Source organism: Lissotriton helveticus, chromosome 1_1 (assembly GCF_964261635.1).
Source record: "Lissotriton helveticus chromosome 1_1, aLisHel1.1, whole genome shotgun sequence".
In the NCBI taxonomy this organism is placed as follows: Eukaryota; Metazoa; Chordata; class Amphibia; order Caudata; family Salamandridae; genus Lissotriton; species Lissotriton helveticus.
Window position 1 is genome coordinate 1,160,909,868 of NC_136057.1, and position 21,221 is coordinate 1,160,931,088.

Here is a 21,221-nt window from a genome sequence, read left to right on the forward strand (position 1 = left end):
TCAGTCTTCTGCGCCACCGGAACGCCACAAAAAGTGACGTTCCGGAGGCGCAAGGGGTCGTAAATAAGGCCCCATAGGTTTCACACTCGTTATAGTTAGGAATTAGCATTTAAAAAACCTTTGAAAATCACTGAAAAAATGATAGGTTTCACACCAGTTATAGTTAGCTGGACATTTTACTCATACTAAACCATTGAAATTCCCCCGTTATAGTTAGTTGTACTCACTATAAATCGCGCGCCCGCAATCCACTGCTGATGATGTCACATATTACATTATTCATGACATGGTCAGTGACATCACTGATGACATCACTGATGACATCTCAAATGACATCACAAATAACAGAAGCGTCACACCTTAACAAAAGGTAACACATTGAGCCCACAGATGGGCAAGACCATACGGGTCCGTTTCCATGTACAATAATCCATATTGAAAAATGTACGCAAAAAATCAAAAATATCTACAATCAAGAAAGGGAAGGAAAAGTTAGTGCAAAACACACAATATAAATCACATCATTCAAAACCAGAGAAATCTCATCCGAGAAATCACATCTGAAAGGTCCCATACTAGAACAAAGAATGCATTGAGCCCAATGGCATTCAAGTGGGGAGATCCCTCCCATGATACAGCCTGGGATATCAAACAGGACGATACTAAAGAAAATGTAGAAAATAATCATTCCCCTAGATGGACTGAAAGTTCTTCATGCATGTTCAAACCTCCAGGCGTCTTGGTCTGCAAGTCAATGATGTATCTTGACTCTAGACGCCTTAATCTAGTGAGCCTGTCGCCTCCTCTAGGATTACTGGAAATACAATCAAGACCAAAGTACCCAAGGAGGTCCCTGTTGCGATGGTGTACTTGGTCAAAATGACGTGCAACAGGGTACCCTTCGTCAAAATTGGCAATCGCACGCATGTGCTCCAGTATCCTGACCTTCATGGGATGGACAGTGCTTCCTATGTATCTAAGTCCACAAGGACAATAGAGACAATAGACACTAAAGGGAGTGGTGCATGTAAGAAATTTATTTATTCTTTTCTGTAATATGCACGTTTAACCATCATGTAAAATAAACTTTACCTGCGGCTGCAGAAGAAGAAAATTTTGGAGTCCGTCTCTCTTTTACCGTGACATTCGGGACGCCGTGCGGGAAGCGGCGTGAAGAGTGGAGTATTGATATATATATATATATATATATATATTCCACCAGTCCCGCCTCTTCCTGGAAGAACGGGTCCGACACATGCATTAAAACTTCTCCAGGTAAGATTTTATTGCCACCATCTGGAAGACACAAAGTATTAAAAACACCTGGCAGACGCGTTTCGGCATTTGCCTTATTCATTGCCAGTATTGTGTTTTTCTTGTGTTGGATTGTGCGTGGGCCATAAACTGCTAGTTGTACTCCCATTGGAGCTTGGTTGTTCCAATTGGAGGCACTGCTCTTGCCACCTCCGTTGCAGTGTTCGCTATGCTTGTTGGTAGTTGTAGTCCTTACGCTAGCATGTCATCCGATATGGTTCCCGCAGCTCCTGCAAGCAGACAGTCTCACCCTGCGGACTCTGGTACAGTGACTGGTCCAGGCATATGATAATGCCCCAGCATAGCCAGCTTGTTAGTCTGCCCGCTCTCCACTGCGGAAATTGTCCAATGGCGGCAATCGTCTCCCAGAGAAGTTTCAACCAGCAAAGATTTGCTGCTCTCTCCCCAATACCACGATAAGGTTCCTGGGCGGGGGGGGCACTGTGTGCATCCATCATGCAGCACCAACAGTAGAATGCTGGCTATCAGTGGAGCACCTGAACGAGAGGCGTGTCGGGAAATGCAGAGCCGACCACTACACTTAACATATACCACCAGTCCCGCCTCTTCCTGAAAGAACGGGTCCGACACATGCATTAAAACTTCTCCAGGTAAGATTTAATTGCCACCATCTGGAAGACACAAAGTATTAAAAACAATTATCAAAGTATATTATAAATCAAAATTACTAATTTAATAATAATTTTCGTTAACTAAATATATGTAAATATGTATATATGTTTTTAAGTGTTTTTTAAATAAGTATAATTGTTAGATTTGTTTAAACATTACATATATTTTATTTTATTCTAGTAATGTTATTATTTAGGTATTTAATATTTACAATGTAAAATTATATATATTTAGAAAGCGATATTTTATGCATTGATATTAGTGACAAAGATATTTTGTTTCTATATTTTTGTACTTACATTTATAAGTATAGGATGACACTATTTTTTACTTTGATATTCATGTCCAGATATGTTAGTAGCATGATAATTTAGGAGGCAATATTTTCTCAGTGAACCGTGGGTAATGACACCAGTGGAGCCCCTTGCTCTGCAAGAACACTAGTCCGGCTCATTTGAGTTAAAAGAGTGAAAAAGTGCTGTCACCTACCTGGTGGAATTGCAGACTTCTAGGAACCCTTTGAGGGTCCTACACTTGAACTGTCTCGAGTCACACTTTGAGAGGTTTGAGTTGTCCATACCCTTGGTCACTGATGATGGGGTGGAAAAGCAGAGTAAACATCCCCAGACCTCCTATCGTCAAAAGAGCAGGATGGGTCGGTAGAGGGTGTGAGCCTCTCCCCTACTTTGACTATAGCGCAGCAGCAAGACTGTCACCTGTTGCTGGGACAGTTTACATCTCTGTTCTCACTCATCTCAGGAGTCACCTATTGGTGCACTCATGATGTGGACACTGGGGATAGCCGGCCTTTTAAGCACAAAATGTATAGGTTGTCTGACAGAGTGAGGGCCAGCATCAAGGAGGAAGTCTACAAGATGTGTTGTTAGGAGGTTTTGAGCACCCCAACAGTCCTTGATCCAGCCTTGTGGATTTGGTACCCAAGCTGCTCTGCCTGGTTTCACCCTGAACTCTGGTTTGGTGTGGACTACCATGGGCTAAAGACCAAGACCGACACACACCTCATCATACCTAACCTCCAGATGCTCATTTAACAACTTGGAGCTATCAAGTTCCTCAGCATGTTTGATTTAACATCTGGGTACTGGCAGATTGCCTTGACTGAGCGGTCACAAGAGAGGTCAGCGTCCTCAATGCCAGAAGGGAAAAACCAGTTCCTTGTCATGCCTTTTGGGTTAAAGAACGCCCCTTCCACCTTCCAGGGATTGGTTAACCAGGTCCTGGCTGGGAACTTCAGTGCTGCATACCTTGACGACATAGCAGTCGTCAGCTCCAGTTGGGAGTACCATTTGCACCACCTCGAAAAGTGTTGCGGGCCCTGCAAGGTGGAGGTCTATATATCAAGACCAGTAAGTGCCAGATTGAGCAGAGTTCTGTGGTTTACTTCAGACAGCAAGTGGGGGTGGCAAAGCGTAGACCCTACAACCAAAGATCAACTCTATTCTGACTTGGACACTCCCCAAGACCCAGACAGAAGTGAGGGCCTTATTTTGCCTCGTATGCTATTACAGGAGATTCATCAAGGGATACAACACCATTGTTGCCCCCTTGACAGAGCTGACTTCCAAAAAGCAGCCACGTCATGTGATCTGGGCAGAGGCGTGCCAGACCGCTTTTGAAACCCCGAAGGAGGCCATGTGCTTGGTGCCCGTGCTCATGGCCCCTGACTACTTCGAAGAATTTGTAGTCCAGACTGGTTCTTCAGAGCTTTGCATGGGGGCCATGTTTTCACAGCTAAAAAAGAGGGCCTAGATAAACATGTAGCCTTCATTAAAGGAGGTTACTTCCCAGGGAACAGAGGTGGAGCGCAATAGAAAGGTGAGCATTTGCTGTGGTCTAGGTGCTAAGGAAGCTAAGACCCTACTTGTTTGGGACTCACTTCCAGATTCAGAAAGACCACAGGCCCCTCATATGGTTAATGCAGGTGAGGGTGGGGCTCATGTTAGACCTGGCATCTTTTTGCATGGTTTCCCCTGACTATTTGCCTTCTGACCTCCTGTTTTTGACTCTGTGCTGAACTTCATTTTTGCTGGCTTTAACACTCTGTGCGATTTTTCATTGCTGACCAGTACTACAGTGTCTATGCTCTGAGTGTAAAAGGTAATGGTGTTTTCTTTCTCCATGATTGCCATATTTGATTTACTGATTAGTCACTAGTATAGTGAATTACGTATGCCTAGGGCCTGTAAATCAAATGCTGTTAGTTGGCCTGCAGCATTGGTTGCACCACCCACATGAGTAACCTTCAAATATGTCTAAGGCCTGCCACTGCAGAGCCTGTGTGTGCAGTTTCAAACTGCCAATTCAACCTGGCAAGTTCACCGACTTGCCAGGCCCAAACATTTACGTTTATTACATACGTCACCCCTGGTCAGGGTGCAGTGTATTTAAAAGGTGGGACATATACTTTTTAGTTGTATTCGTCTTGGTAGTGCAAAACAACTAAATGTCCTTTTCACTACAGCATGGCCTATCTGACCTACAGGTTAGTAATGGAGCTGCTTTGAAACACTTTGCAAGTGTAACCTCCAATTGGGACAAGATAAGAAAAGTTACTTTGGTTTCTCTGGACTCACTTAGTGAAGTTGGTTTTTAAGTTACAAGTATAAAAATACCACTTTTAGAAAGCTGGCCTTTTTTTAATTTAACCATTCTGTGCCTCTGCCTGTCCCTGGAATACACGTTGGGGTTGGGTGACACCTGAACTTGTTTGCATTCCCTCTAGACAGTCACACACAAAGGTAGCTGAGGTGTGCCCTGCATATTCTGATGGCCCATCACCAGGCTGATGGGTCTTCTTCAGCTAGAGTGTGAGGGAGGAACTGACACTTTCACCTGAATAGGGCTGTGGCTGTTCCACACAAATAGTTGAATACATCCCCTTTAGTGTGCTGGACCTCTGATACTTTATACTCAGAACAGAACACTTCTGGAACTGAGGATATTCTATCAACAAAAAGAGCTGACTCTACACCCTGCATCTCTAAAATTTCTCCAATGGCTTGTTGGGCTTGCCTCCTGTTTCTGAAGGCTCAGGGATAGCAAACACTTCACCTGCATCTTGCTACCAGCACCTGGGTTCCTCAGCTGTGAGTCCTGCTCTGCCAAGTGGTTGCCAAGTGGCAAGTGGAATGCCAAATCCAGTCCTGGGCTCTTGGAAGTGAGTGTTTGGTGCTGCAACCTAAGAAACCAATGCACCGACACTGAAGCATTAATCAGAACTGGCACAATTTTCTGCGATATCAAAACATTGCCACTGCCTGCGCCATAGCGGTGGATAAAACTCGTGACTGCACGACACAACAACATTGACTTACACAGCCTTTGCTGATGCAGTGCCTCCAAATCACTGCTGCTGCACAAGTCTCAAGCACTGCTTAGCCAACATCCGCCAAAGCCTCGCCGACATCCCAGCAGTTCGACATCAGTGCACAGGCCTGATGCACACCGCTCTTGACATTGACGCATTAACGGCATTGCCTAACTTCAGAAACAATGCAACGCCTTTGACAGCGATGCATTCCCTCTTTTGCTCAATGCATCGTCTCTGAGCGTTCAATGCATCCAAAGTACTGTCAGTGGGTCTGTGTAACTCCTATATCTGGCCCCAGCTCCTCCACGGTCAAACAGAACTTTTGGATTTGCCCCTCACAAGTGTGACCAGATAGCCCCAGTTGGAGCTATTGATTTTGTAAGAACTGCATTTTGATTTAATCATGCAAAAAATGTATCTTCACTTGTGCATGTTGGACATTTATGGGCTTCATCTTGTTTTACTGAGATAAATATTGGCTATTTTTCTAAACTGGTGTGAAGTACGTTTGTGGTGTCTTCACTTTGCCACTGTGTGTGTGTCTATGTGTGTGCACAAATATTTTACACATTACGTCCTTAGTTTAGCCTGACTGCTCTGTGCTACGTTACCAGAGGGTGAGCACAGGTAAACTTTTAGTGTGTACTACATTACCATGACTAGGATTGTGGTTCCTGCTTGGACAGGGTGTCTACCTCTGCCACGCAGAAAAATAATTTCTAATGGGAAACCACGCCAAGGATGCCAGGTTTAATAAGTATAAATGTTCATTGTAAGAAAAGGCCTCTTTTCACTTGCTTACCCTCATTTTTCTTTGAACTGATGCTGCAGGTTTTCTGACTGTGCACTGGGACTCTCATAACTTAGCCCCAGTGCATGTTCTCTGACCCCTAAAAATTTCAAAATTGGCTATAATCCAGATTGGCACATTTAATTTACCTACACGTTCCTGGTATATGGTGCAAAAAAGTTACCCAGGGCCTGTAAGTTAAATGCCACTAGAGGATTGCAGCACACATTGCCCCAGTACTAAATTGACAATGAAAAACATGACTGCAGGCCCGACATCAGTAACCTGGCTGTGCAGGTTCAAACTGCAAACTTGACCTATCAAAATAACCCTTTTAAATATTAATGTCACCCCTAGGTAGGCCTTAAATGCTCATAAGGCTGGGTGCTTGACATTTAAATTTAAAATTAGGACATGTAAAAGGTTAATAATAAACATGTCCTTACAGTGACAATGCCCACTTAGCTATTTTTACTATAGCGAGGTTAGTTTTTCTATAGGAAAGAACTGGGATACATTATTAAAGTTAATAAAGCTATTTTTGCCTAGGAAGTGGATGAACAGGTTCAGATTTGTTACAAATATTCTGCAAAAAGTGTTTTTTAAACAGTCATTTTAACATGCCTAATATCTATAGGAGCCCATTTGCCTGAGCTTCCAACTGTCACCCAGCAGCTGAATAGCTCCTTCATAAGGTGTGAACTGCCCCCCAGAGATCAGACAAAAGCCTTGGGTATGGGGGTTGTTTTGTTCCTCTAACAGGATGACCATTTGGGCTGGACTTTGCCCAGGAACTTAATTAGCTTCAAATTATTTCTACTTTTTTATTTACTGAGAGATGTAGCTTACACTTGGGCCTGTCTCCTTTTTATCTTCCTAGCCAGCCAGGCTCCAATCTCAGTGGCAGAGGAGCTGTCCCGAAAACTGGCTTTTGAGTGACCACAGAGGATGGCTTGCACATTTCCCTGACCAAAACTCTATATTGGACACAGGAGTCTATATAGGAAAGGTTCTGCCATGTTGGATTTAGGTAGAGAGGGGCACTTTGAGATTATTTGCAGTAGGGAACATAGGGACTGAGCAAAGTGGGTAGGGTTACCTTTGTGCATTTTCTCCCTATTGGTTTGTAATGGGTCATGAGCCACCCACAGGCTTGTGCCAGCATAATTGTGGAACTCTAGCCATCCTCAACAGAACACTGGACCTGTGGAGAACAGACAAAGGCCCACACTTATGGTTGAGATGTGTGAGGAGAACCACAAGGGCTGAACATGCTTCCACTTGTAGCCACGATAGAGAAGTGGATCCCAAGACATCAGATGGCTAACCTCCTGGTAAGCTACAAGAATGCAAAACTAAAAGAAGCTCCCTTTCCTGGACGAGCCCTAATGACCAGTTCTTACTGTATCTGCACTGAACCACACTGGTGGCTTCTATTGAAGTGAGTTCTGAACCCCAAGTGCTGTTTCTGTGGTCCTGGAACCCAAGTCTGCTGTCAGAATGTACTCCTCCTACTAAACCTAAAAGATGATACTTAAAACAATTTCACAAAATTTCGGGATGGAGAGCCATCATGGAACTGGAACCAACCTGTCAGCCAATCCACTGAGGGTACATTGCCTGTGAATCTAACTTTGCAGCAGCTCCCTCTACGCTATTGTCTGCAGCAGCAAACCTGAAACAGTGGGCCTGACACCAACTGTCACCTGACGACAACAAAGCCTCTATGGCTACAGTCTGTAACCTTGCCCCTCTAAGGAAATGTGATCTCCAGAAGTAGAATTCGATTGACATTGACAGCTCCCTGGACAAAAAACTCCAGGCTTTCAGCTTTGTTATTTCTAAATGCTTTCCACAGTTTCTTAAGTTAAGCCTGACTGCTCTGTGACATAGCTTCCAGGGGTTAAGCTCAGGTTTAAATTGACTAAACGTTAAATTAATTTAAACCAATAGTGACTGTTGGACCTGGCCCTTTTAGCAGGTTCACCCCGAAACTTTTTGCTTTTTCCTAGCCTGTTTCTAGAACCTAGTGTTGGTGATTTTAGGCCTTTGCGCACTTTTTCACTGTGGTACAGTGTAAAGTGCGTGTGCTCTCTGTGTATATGTGGTGAGTGACCTGCCCTCCCATAGGAATGAATGGGGAATATGTATGCCCATGGTAGTTCCTGATGTGTGGGGAGTGCAGGGTCGAGTTTGATATGTGCGAACTCGTGAGATTGAATGCTGCGTAATGGTGTATGCGGCATGATTGTGTCTAGTCTAGAAGTGCCACTTTTAGAAGTTGGCATATTTGTGTAGTCTGTGGCTGGCGTGTGATTGGCTGGTGAGCCTGGCCCAGGAGTGCCTGGGCCTGCTTGTGGATTGACTGTCTGGTTTGAGGGTGACAGGGGCTGCAGAGCCCCAGGAGGTTGTCTGAGTCAGCCCGTGGATGAAAGGCAGCATCTGCTGCCAGGGAAGTGGGAGGAGATAGCACCTGATAGTGAATGAGGCTGTGCCTGCCTGCCACAATGCTGGCTCCACCTCCCCGCTGGGCGACTGTCACCTCTGTCCCTGATACTGAAAGGACTTCCCTATAACCAGTTCTAGCTGGTTCTCACACTGCCTGCACAAAGACTTCAAAGACTTTTCTCTGTATAAGAAGGGGCTGTGTCCCCTTCCACAATGTTCTTGTTTCTGACTTGAATCTGCCAGGGGCGTGCTGCTGCTTGGGCCCAGGGGAATCCCTGGGTCCTGCCCAGCCCCTGGACACCTGATGGACTACTGGAGGACTCCTTCCTGGGGGCCCTTTCTGCCTGGCCTGAGGATGGCTGGGAGACTTCACTTGCCCTAGAAGCCTTGTCCTGTAATGCCCTGCAGCTGCTGGGACCCTCCTTGCTGTGGGGGTCCTCTTTGGGGCGTTTTCATGATTTTTGGGCTCCCCAGTGCCTTGTGGGGGCTTTATCCTGATTTCTGGCAGAGCGCTGTGGTTATCCCGTGTGGGAAGCGCTCCTGCCCTTTGTGTGCCGAGTGAACGGGTGCCACCCCGTTTATTGAGTTATTTAGCGAGTGCCTACCTCGCTTTGTTATTTTTAACCCAAGGGAGCCTACCCCATGTATGCCGCTGGAAGCTCACCGCCATCAGTCCCCGGGGTCCCCTGACAAGACCGAAGGGGCCGCACTGCAATTGGGCTGCTGAGGGAGGCTTGTTTGCAAGAGCCGCGCTGCAATTGGCCTGCCGCAAGAGGCTCGCCCAGTGAGCCGCGCTAGGATTGGCCTAGCGCAAAGAGGAAGTGCGGCGTCACGAGGGGCTTGTCTTTGAGCCGCGCTCGGATTGGCCGAAGAGCTGCCGTGTGTGAGGAGACCAGGGGAAGAAGATGGCGTCGGCTGCTGTGGGGCTCCCTTGACCGAGAGGGAGCCCCGAGATGCGGAGGAGCTGAGCAGTAGCGGAGGGGGCGTGGGGCACTTTGCCGGTGCCCGCCCCCGCCGCCCGTCAAAGCCTGGTCGCAGCTGAGGCGGGGCTCCCGTGGTCTGGAGGGAGCCCCGAGAGACGGTGGAGCAGTGCGGTGGGGGCGCGGGGCACATTGCCGGTGCCCGCCCCCGCCGCGAGTCCAGGCCGCCAGCCGGCAGAGAAGAGAAGAATCCCGCGCTGCCTAGAGGAGCCCCGCCGAGAACAGCCCGGTGAGTTGAGAGGGCTGGGGGGGCTCCGTGATGTTGCTGGCGGTGCCAAATGGAGACAGAGCCAGGGCGGCCCCGGATGACAGTGGGCCGCCACAACGTATGTAGAGGAGACGGCTCCTGGGCCATCTCCTTGAGGCTGAGTCCCCCGAGAGGGACTCCCGACCCCCACATTTTTGTTTGGCGAGCCTAGATAGGCTCTGGGGGCATTTCCTTGATGTCGAGCCCCTGAGGGGGGCTCCAATGACCCCCCACAGTTGTTTACAGAGCCTGCTAGGCTCAGGGGGCATATTGGTTCAGAGCCTGTGTGGGTCAGAGTGGCGCAGTTGTATTTTCAAGGGCTACTGAAAGCCCAGGCCACAGATTTGAGTCCTCAGCTGCCCAGCACTTTGTGGGCAGCTGCTACGTTTAGGCTTGTGCTTGGACTGGCGCTGCATGGCAACGCGCCCTGACATTTGGACACAGGGTGTCTTAGCCCCAACAAGGCCAGTTGGCCTAGGGACTGCCACAGGTGATGGCTTATGTACGTTTTGCGCAATGTGGTTACCTGCTATGTTTAGGATGGTAATTGCCTACTGTGTGTTTTTGCGCTATTGAGTTGTGTTGGGGCACCTCTGAATGTTTTTATGCATCATGTGTCTTTCTTTCCTAACGCTGCACCTCTGAATGTGTTTGTGATGCATCATGTGCTTTGTTCTTAACACCGCTGAATGTGTAGGTTTATGCATCATGTGTTTCCCTTTACTACTCCTCTGAATGTATATTTATGCATCATGGGTAATGTGTTCTTTTCTAGACCCCTAAACGCTGTGTGATACTTAGGTGGTTGTCCGTACACCTCTGAATGTTTTTAGGCATCATGTGTTTTCCTTTACTACTCCTCTGAATGTGTTTCATGCATCATGGGTAATGTGTTCTTGTTTATACCCCTAAATGTATTTTATTCTTAGGTGGTTGTGTTTTGCCTAGTATAGTTTATACTAGAGAGGTTATGTGTCCAATGCGTGATCTAGGCCTATGGTTATTAGTATTGCGTAGTGTGTACCTACCTTTACCAGTAGTTACTGGTTGTGATTTATAACTGTTATTTTGTGCTACAGTGATTTTATATCCTTTTATTCTAATTTCTGACAGTATTTCTATTTCTAAAAGTGCTGATTATGACAGTGGCCCATGTGGCCCTGTCTTGTAAATAATCCCTTGTGAATATTGCCTGTGCCAGTAGGCACAATGTACATGTGTGATTTCTATCTGATGTGGTTTTGACAAGACAAAAGTTATTTTAATATAACCTTGTGTGGAGTTCCTTTTGTGGTGTGCCTAGGATGTTGTTGCTGTTGTGTGCTGGCGCAAATGCTTTACACATTGCCTCCGAGTTTAGCCTTACTGCTCGTGCCAAGCTACCAAGGGGGTGAGCAGGGGTTATCTTGGCGTGTGACTCCCTCGCCCTGACTAGAATGGCGGTTTCTGCCTGGCTTTGGCGTCAGCCTTAGCCTACCAGAAATAGCCAGTTCTAACAGTGACCTTATTACTTGAGGTGAACTATCATCCACCCAACTAATAATGCACTTCCTCACAATAATTAAGCTGGCTTATGTTTTATATAGCATAACATACTGCAGTTCTGCTAATTCTAAGTGCTGTAAATGGCACTCTCTAAGTATAAATTTATGGTACTTAATTTACCTCCCAGCACAATATCGGAAAGGCTGAATATGCTTTGTCATCAAACTCATATGCTCTGGTTCACAGCGCACGTTTAGCTCACTGACCCATCCCAGCTTCTTAATACCATAGCAATGAACAAGGCTCAGAAATTCCCATTCGAACTGCACCAAATTATTGCGGGAGAACCTGTCTGGTCATTAACAATAAATTATAAACTATGCAAAATGCACTGTCCATGTTTTAATAAAAACAATATGGAAACTTTGCTTAGATATTAGAATTATGGGGCAGAGATAAACTGACATTTATGCGCCATACCAAAGTGTTTCTCTTATTTTTTCCTGTTGTCTCACCAACACTTGACAGCATTTGCACAGGTATGAGAATTGTGAAACACGTAAATATTGCTTGACAGACACAAAGATGTATATTTACAAGGAATTGGCGCAGGGCAGCGAGGCAAGTCATTTTGCTGCACTGCCTTATGCCAATTTGAAAGAGCAGAAATGCACCGTATTCACAAGATACAGTGGATTCCTGAACTTTCTGACTGCACCGACTCACAATTTGGAGCCAAGCTCCAACAAAGGCACCCTTGCACCATAGTGCAGGGGTGTCTGTGTTGTTGGCACACATTTTTTTGTACAGGAAGGGACACCTACCTGCACAAAAACAATCACGAGAGGCGTGTTCCTTGTTCTCTGTGTGCTACATTTCTCCCCATCGCACCTACTCTAGGGAGGCACAAGGTTTTGGCACTGCCCTGGGTTTACGAGATATAGTAAATCTGGCAGTGTCATAGTCCATAGGTGTTGCATGAGAACACCTACAGCAACACCCATGCAACGCCTCTATGACGCAGAGTAAGGCAAGGCAACGACTTGCAAGGCTTTGCCTTACTCCATACCTAAAAGGCCATGAAAAGCCACACAGGGTGGCTTTACATGACCTTATAATATGGCTAAACCCTGTGCACCACTGGAACGTCACAAAATGGGACATTCCGGTGGCACACAGGGCTTGTAAATATGCTACAAAATTGCTTACCCCGGCCCCCTGCCCTTTCATCCATCCTTACAAGCGCACAGCAAACGGAAAAAAAGACGGGTTGCAAATGTGCTTTTGAGAAACAAGCTGACATGCCGACTCTAGGTGGCCATGAAATAAAATGCAGGCATAGAAACTGCAACTGAGAAAAGCTTACAATCATTCAGACAGAAACATAATTGTCATTTGCGTATGTGCATTCTTCCCACAACTGTTCTTCTCAAGGGCTTTGAAAACAACACATGTTTTCCAATAATAACATTGAAACGACATAAACCCTTACACTTTACGGTCCTTTAAATCCACAGGGAGTTCATAATAAAAAGACAGAATAAGTATTGGCAATTCCAACAAGGCTGGCTTTAATGTACTAAAATAAGCAAACGAAGGTATAAGCAAGGCAGCATTTTTGCATCCCTATGTTTCACATTAAAGCCAGTCACATCAGTTACCTTCCACTTATGAAATGCATACCGCTCACCCTGCACTTACTCAAGCCCAGCTCTATGTCTACACTCATACTGTGCTCAGACTACACCCACACAGAAATATGTTCCTCTTACGCTCACACACAGCAGTCAACGCATTCGCTGTATGCTTATGCACAGCAGAGACAATGCTCACCCTGCACTTACACACAGCAGACAGAGTGCTGCCCCTGCAATTAAAAACAGCAGATACAGCACTCGCCCGGCACTCACTCACACAGTGCTCACCTTATACTGACTCACACAGCAGTCACCCTACGCTCAACCTACAGTCACAAAGACACAGGGCACACTGTACCTTCGCACATCACTTGCCCAGCACTCATAAAGACACTGTGCTCGCACAAAGCACTCGCCCTACCTTACACACAGCAGAAACAATGCTAACACAACACTCACACACAGCGCTCATCCTGCACCCACACAATGATCCCTACACTCACACGGTGCTCACACTACCCTCACATAGGCACAGCACTTGCCTGACACTCACACAGCCACAGTGATTACTTGATACTCAGTCAGGCACAGTCCTCACCCCATGCTCACAGGCATAACACTCACCCTCACTCACACAGACACCCCTCACCCACACTCAACCATGCCCCTCACCCCACAGTCACATAGGTACACCCCTCTCCTCACACTTACAGGCACACCCCTCACCCCATACTCATGCAGTTGCAACCCTCACCCTACATTTACACAGTGATACTTCTTTCTGTGTTCACACAGGCATACCTATTACTAACATAGTCAGACCCCACACTCATGAAACCATGCTTCTACACCACTTATCCTGCAGCCAGATAGCACTCATGCAGTCAAGGAGACCTTCTGCTCTACATGCACTCACACAGGCCTGACTATCTACTACACACATACACAGTCAGGGTACTGACCCGCCCGCTCACCTTGCAGTCATGCAGTCCTGACACGTAGCCTACAGTTACAGAGACTCACCTCTCACCCATAACTCACATACACCACTGCTCATCCCACACTCACACCAGGCCCTCACAAAGGTCCACTGCTCACACCATACACTCACACAGAAACACCACCCCACTCACCCTGCACTCAAACACGTCGTTCTCTTCACTCACTGAAAAACTCCCTTTATTGTCAATAAATACTCCCCCTTGGACCTTGCCATAACAGAAGAAAAGAGCAGCCCAGCACAGAATCACAGGGAGACCTCAGAGGACAACATAACAGAATGAACAAGTGGGAGGGGGAGAAGATAGACAGGAGCAGGTGGGCTCAAAAGAAGCAGATACATTTCCCACCCTACATACAGCACAGCAAAAACATCACTCACTATGCTCACACAGCAGACAATGTTCAGCCTACACTCGCACCCAATGCTCACACATCACGGGCTCCCTCTCACACAGGCACACCACTAGCTCTCCCACAAGCATATCCCACACTCACACAGGCACAGCCCATACAATGCATTCAAGCTGCTCACACTTGTGGGGTGGGAGGGAAAGCATTACAGGACTTCCAAACACTCCCAGAACAGGAGAGAGGAAAGGTTGGACTCTACGACATAAAAATGTTGGGAGGGGCAGCACTGAAGGATCCATAGGAAGGGTGGGGAAGTTGGGTGGGGTGTTAACAGGGTAAGAGGGCTGCATAGTGGGGCTCATAATGAATGGATACATTTCAACTTTACAAGACCCAATGAGTCCTCAAGAACAGGAGAGCAGAACTGTCTGCTGGGGTAGGACATAACGAGATGAAAGGAGCGCATTGCAGGATCCCTTGGGGAAGGTTAGTTGGTGGAGGGGTGGTGGGTTTGCCTTGCGGGACCTGCAACCATGGGGAGGGCAGGAGGGTAGCTCTATTAGAACCACTGGGCCTTCCCAGTGCACAAAAAGTGTAGCAGCCCAGCAGTAGGAGAGACACAGGGGCCAGGGCTAGACTGGCCATGGTGGGCACCTGGTGTTTCCCCAGTGGGCCGGAAGTGTGGGGGCCGGTTTTGGACCCTTAGGGGCCAGTTTTATTACAGGTGGCTGGTCTTGCAGCAGTGCTGCAATATCGCCCGCCTGTAAAAAAAAGCAACAGAGGGAGTGGCGCTTCCCACTCGCACCTCCCTCCCCTGCTCCTTGGGAGCCAGTCAAGCTGATTGCCAGGGCAGGTTTCGGTTCCCAGTCCGACCGCGACAGAGGCTGGAGGACAAATGTATCACACCTGCCTGCTGCTTGCAAATGGGAAGACTGCTAGTTATGGGATGACTCATTTTACATCAGAGCAGCTGTCACAGCCGGGACCCTGAATAATTCCCATCTGATCCTACGTGTCCACCAACTGGCCTGGGACACCCAGACATGCCGGAGAGGCAAGTGAACATTTCACAGCTCAGAGTACTTCTGTTCAGTACACTAGGAATTGATGAGATTCTGATAACGCTTCATCCTAGTACACCTAGCACAATACAGTCGCTCCTAATCCCGACAACTTCCAGAATATGTTTAGCCAAGGATTGAAGTACATCAGCGTCATGTAAAAAAAAGACAAGAGGGAAAAGCCTCTTGCCTGCATCACTGCGGTATGATGAAGGGTTTTCCTTTGCCTGCCACCATATCATTGCATTTTGATGCGCTGGCCATCTTAGGTGAGGGAAAACCTTTAGTAAGCCAATAGCAGTACAGCAAGCACTCGTTCTCAGCGCACAGATACAAAATCTGCCCAATCAAATGCTGTATTCAGGGTACCCAACATGTGAGCTGAGTTAAATACCTTCACTTGGTAGTGCTTCTTAGGCCTCTTCTGTTTGTGATTACATGTCGCCAGCTGACAGCTGCGCTGACACGCCAGATCTAAAAACGTGAGAAATAATAACCTACTGTCAAATGGAATGTCCCCTGTACTTTATCACATGCGCGCTACGTTTAAGGTACTAATGTCATATAAATTATGAAAAGTCGTGACAATATGTATGCGCCATTTATCTATGTCGTTTTCGTGGGGTGTTTGAAAAATTAGCTCATTCTATTTCTTTGTGAAAGGGGAGTGCCACCGACACAACAGTTGAAAAACGATGGTGTTGCAACATGCAAAACGTTTGCTTAAATCACCTAACTTAATTGTTTTACAAGTGCAACATATATATTGTGCAGTGTATTAGCAATCCTTAGTTACCATCACAGCAGTGTTCATATCTGTATTTCAAGGAAACTGAGCATTAATACAGTGCCTGGGAAAGATTCCAAATCCAAAGCATGTAAATGTAAACAAAAGGAGCACAGCCTGTGTCAGGACAGACATGCGCAGGTGACTAAAACGTGTTTTTAAAGAGTAAATGTTACCTCAGATTGTTCTTGTAACAAGATAAAACTGCCATTTATTAACTGCATTGAGAGTATAATTGTAAAGGAAGCAAAGAGAGATTGATAGCAAAAGTGAAAGTTAACAGCAGTTAAATTAAACGCACACTGCAGTGAAGGAGATGATTGCTTTTGTATAAAAAAAAAACAACAATAATATAGAGCTGAATGTGACAAACTATTTGAGTATTGTCCTTATCAGATATAACAGTCTTTTGTGTATTGCAAGGGCGCACTCCATGAGAGGAGGAATGATACACTCAACAGCCAATAGCGTACGGTGAGCATGGGTTACACCTCTGAACTGAAACAAGATGTTATTGCCAAAGTTTCAAGTCAATGACTAAAGTGTCCTGGGCAAAACAAACCAGTAGCCGAAGTGGAGCAAAGACAAGGAGATGATGGACGGAGTGCTGACACTTTTCAGACACTCCCCCCTAGTCACAGATCTGGGTTGAATCCATTATTTTTTTTAGCTCACTTTTCCACCTCAGTTCAGACCCAGCCATATGCAAATCAGTCTGGACCATGTGCCTCATGGAAACAGTCCAGCCCGAAGTGCCAAGCCAGGTCTTCCCTGAACCGGAAACTAGCATCCTGGGACCGGTTTCGGGGTAAACACCCCTCATCAGCCAGGCTAGCTTGAATCCAGTGACAAAGTTAGCAAGGGACCCACGTCTGGGCATACCCTGCCAACTTAGGGTGAACAAAGCAAACTCAAGGCCCCACTCTGTGTATATGGAAAAACTAATTTTGCCGATGGTTGAAATGCCAAACCAGACCTGAAAAGGTTAGCTTGGAATACCAAGAGCTGTCCAACTGGTCTTTTCTAAAATTACAACAGGATGAAATATTTAATGAAATAACAACTCCTTTATATTTAAGCACCTGCAGCCCAAGATCACCTCCTCACTCACTGTATCATTTGACCTGTTTCATGCACTCCTACATAATGCCAGCAAGGAGAGCAGTTTTCCTCCCCTTCCTCATCTCTTTTCCCCTCCGGGCAGTAAAAACTAACAGAGTAAATACAACTCTAGGGGGTATATTCACAAGAGCGTGTGCTAAACATCACCAAAAAAAGCGAACGCACCTTTACACATCACAGCGAGAAAATAACCCTGTGTCAACGTGGAATTCACAGCAAAGTGGTAGCATGCGATAGTCTACCAAATCGCGGCCAGTGTCCGCGATGCAACCACCTCAACGGCGATAAAAACACAAACCTCAACGCGAAAAAACATGCGATGGGCCAAAGCGCGATGAGGAAATCAGCAAAAAGAAGCACCATGGGCTGCAATACACACAATGTATTTTGAAGTTAGGGTCACTAACTTCTAGACTGGGCTCTCCAAATTCACACGAAAACACTGTTTTCTCATTGCATTATATACTTTTAATTGCAGTTCATATTGTTTTCCATTTTGATTCTTAGATTAAATATTTACTGTTGATGAATATTTCCAACATAATAACATCTTATGCTGTCTGCACAATAGTCGAATTCATCCAAAGTTTTCAACGTTTCACAATACCCAATGCATTTCGGGTCAAACCATAGCCAAGACCCTTCGTCGGGGGTCTGAATAAGGGAAAACAAACAGGACCAAATTAGTCACCCTGCCAGATCAACAGAAATGTAAACGCCTCGCTGAGACTGACACAAACAAAGAAAACGGAAAAAGAGGGTGCTTTGGAAACCAGTACAGCCCAAGCTTCAACTCTAAATAGGTTAACGCGATACGAAACAAACGAGCCCAAGGAGGCTCCACCATACGAAAAGTGAGAAGATCTTACGCATTACTGTTAGGCTGGAATATACACGCGCTCACATAACAGTTCACAGTGCAAAACTTACAAGTTTGAACGCGCGTGGACGCTTCTATGGGAGTCTGCTGAATAACCATAGTCTAACAAGCTGCATGCTAATAGGGAAACTTCATATCACGTGATCGCGGTGGTAACCAATAGCGTTGCAGCTGAATGGTCACGTGTACTGAGTGCGAAGGCTTCAAAACAACATGAGAAGCTGGCGCGATGCCAGGACTGAAGTAAAGGCATAACAAATTCGAATTCAAAACATAAACATAACGTACATTATCAAACCCGAGTGGGCTGATAAAATAACCAAAATCAAAGAAAAAATCAAAGAAGAAATATTAATTTACGAAATTTCAAGGCAATTGAACAAGTTCAAAGGGGACACCAGGATTTGGAGAACAAGTCGGTGCATTATAGGACCCACGCATATTCTATGCGATCATTTAACCCAATTGGCTGGGCTGAGTTCAGTTTTTTCATCCAAAAGTACTCTGCTTTAAGTCTTTGTTTAACGGGATCCATGTCGGGGCGCTGATGGATGACTTCAAGAACCGTAAATTTCAACTGTGATATCTGGTGATGACATTCATTCCAATGACATGCTATAGCTGACTTTAGGTTGCTAAGCCTAATGTTGCTCTTATGTTCTGTGATTCTGATTTTAACTTTCCGCTCAGTTTGACCAACATAAACCTTGCCGCATGGGCATTTAATTAAGTATATGCAGTTCGAGGTGTCACAATTTCCGGAATGCTCAAGTTTGATAGGAAAACCTTTGGTGGGGTGCATTAAAGTGTTGCCACAGATGACATTGTTGCAGTGGATGCAGTTAAAACATTTAGTCATTCCTTTCCAGTTCTTTTTCTCTTTGTTGGGAGTGTTTAACAATTCCTTCAGGTTTTTTGATCTTTGATATGCGAAAGTTACACGATCACTGTATATGTCCTTCAAATCTGGCTCATTTTGTACCAAGTGCCAATGTTTATTGATAATTCTCTTGATTTTAGAAGCATCTGTAGAATATTTCAATACGCACACTGTTTTTTGCATGGTCGGTTTGTTTTTAGGTGTCAATAAATCAATTCTCTTGATTTTGTCAACTTTAGATAAAGCTTGAATGAGAATGTCGTTAGGATACCCTCGTTTTTTGTACTTGACTGATTGTTGCACAATGGCTTGTTTCGCTTGTTCTCCATCAGAGGTTATACGTTTTAGTCGAGTGTACTGCGAGAATGGTAAGTGTTTTTTCAATGGATCCGGATGGAAGCTTTGAAACAGTAAACTTGAGTTTCTGTCGGTGGGTTTTTGGAACACTCTAGTGGTGATCTCATGGTTAGAGATGTTGATGAATACATCCAGATAAGATATTGCATCCTGAGATATGGTGTGAGTAAATTTAATCCTTTCATTTTGAACATTTAGTACCCTGATGTTTTCTTCCAATGTTTCTCTTGGACCACACCAAATTAGGAAAATGTCGTCAATGAATCTTTTGAACATGGTTAATCCTTCAATCCAAGTGCGGTTGCACAGTATGTAATCATTTTCAAACTTCTGCATAAAGATGTTCGCATATGAGGGGGCCCCCCCAAAACCCATGGATGTTCCATTAGATTGATTATAAAAAACACCATTCCATTCAAAATAACTGTGATACAGTGCATACTGCATCAATTCCAATATCAAAACTCTCTGATAGTCTTCCAAGTCGCTGTTCAATAAGCTCCATTCCAGAGCTTCAATGCCCTCTTTGTGTGGAATTGAGGTGTATAATGCTACAACGTCGATTGTGCATAGCCAATATGTCTCGTTAGGTGATAATTTGACACAGTTTAACATATTCAAAAACGCAGTGGTATCTTTGATATATGTGACGCCTTTCTGGACCAATGGTTGTAAAAACTTGTCGACAAACTTGCCAATCGGTTCTGATATCGACCCACAGGCCGAGACAATGGGTCTGAAAGGAGGTCTCCAGGGATCCTTGTGTATTTTGGGCAACATGTAGAGTTGCGGTCTCCTGGGAAATTTAAGGTGAAAAAAGGCATGAGTCTTCTGGCTTATCCATTTCATGTTCAAAGCGTGGTCAACAATATTATACAAAATTTTTTGATAATCAATTGTAATCAATTGTAGGATCAGATGTAAGTGGTAAATAGATGTTAGCGTTCTGAACATGCTCATTCACACTGGATGTGTAAAATTTAGTGTCCATAACAATAAGGGCACCGCCCTTATCGGCTTTTTGGAATGTGAGATCTTTGTCATTACAGAGGTTTTTAAGCGTGTTCCATTCTTTCGTGCTTAAGTTGGGCTTATTGACTTTGCTGAAGGAAATTTTCTGAATTTCAGACATCACTGACCTCTCGAATGCCTCAAGTGTTTTGTGAGTGGTTGGAGCACAGAAGGTGCTAGGTGGTTTGAATTCCTGATCCCACAGCCTAAAACTCAAATATTTCTTCAAAGACACTAGCCAAACAGATCTCATCCCAGTGTGGGATCAGGAATTCAAACACATTCCAAAAAGCCGATAAGGGCGGTGCCCTTATTGTTATGGACACTAAATTTTACACATCCAGTGTGAATGAGCATGTTCAGAACGCTAACATCTATTTACCACTTACATCTGATCCTACAATTGATTATCAAAAAATGTTGTATAATATTGTTGACCACGCTTTGAACATGAAATGGATAAGCCAGAAGACTCATGCCTTTTTTCACCTTAAATTTCCCAGGAGACCGCAACTCTACATGTTGCCCAAAATACACAAGGATCCCTGGAGACCTCCTTTCAGACCCATTGTCTCGGCCTGTGGGTCGATATCAGAACCGATTGGCAAGTTTGTCGACAAGTTTTTACAACCATTGGTCCAGAAAGGCGTCACATATATCAAAGATACCACTGCGTTTTTGAATATGTTAAACTGTGTCAAATTATCACCTAACGAGACATATTGGCTATGCACAATCGACGTTGTAGCATTATACACCTCAATTCCACACAAAGAGGGCATTGAAGCTCTGGAATGGAGCTTATTGAACAGCGACTTGGAAGACTATCAGAGAGTTTTGATATTGGAATTGATGCAGTATGCACTGTATCACAGTTATTTTGAATGGAATGGTGTTTTTTATAA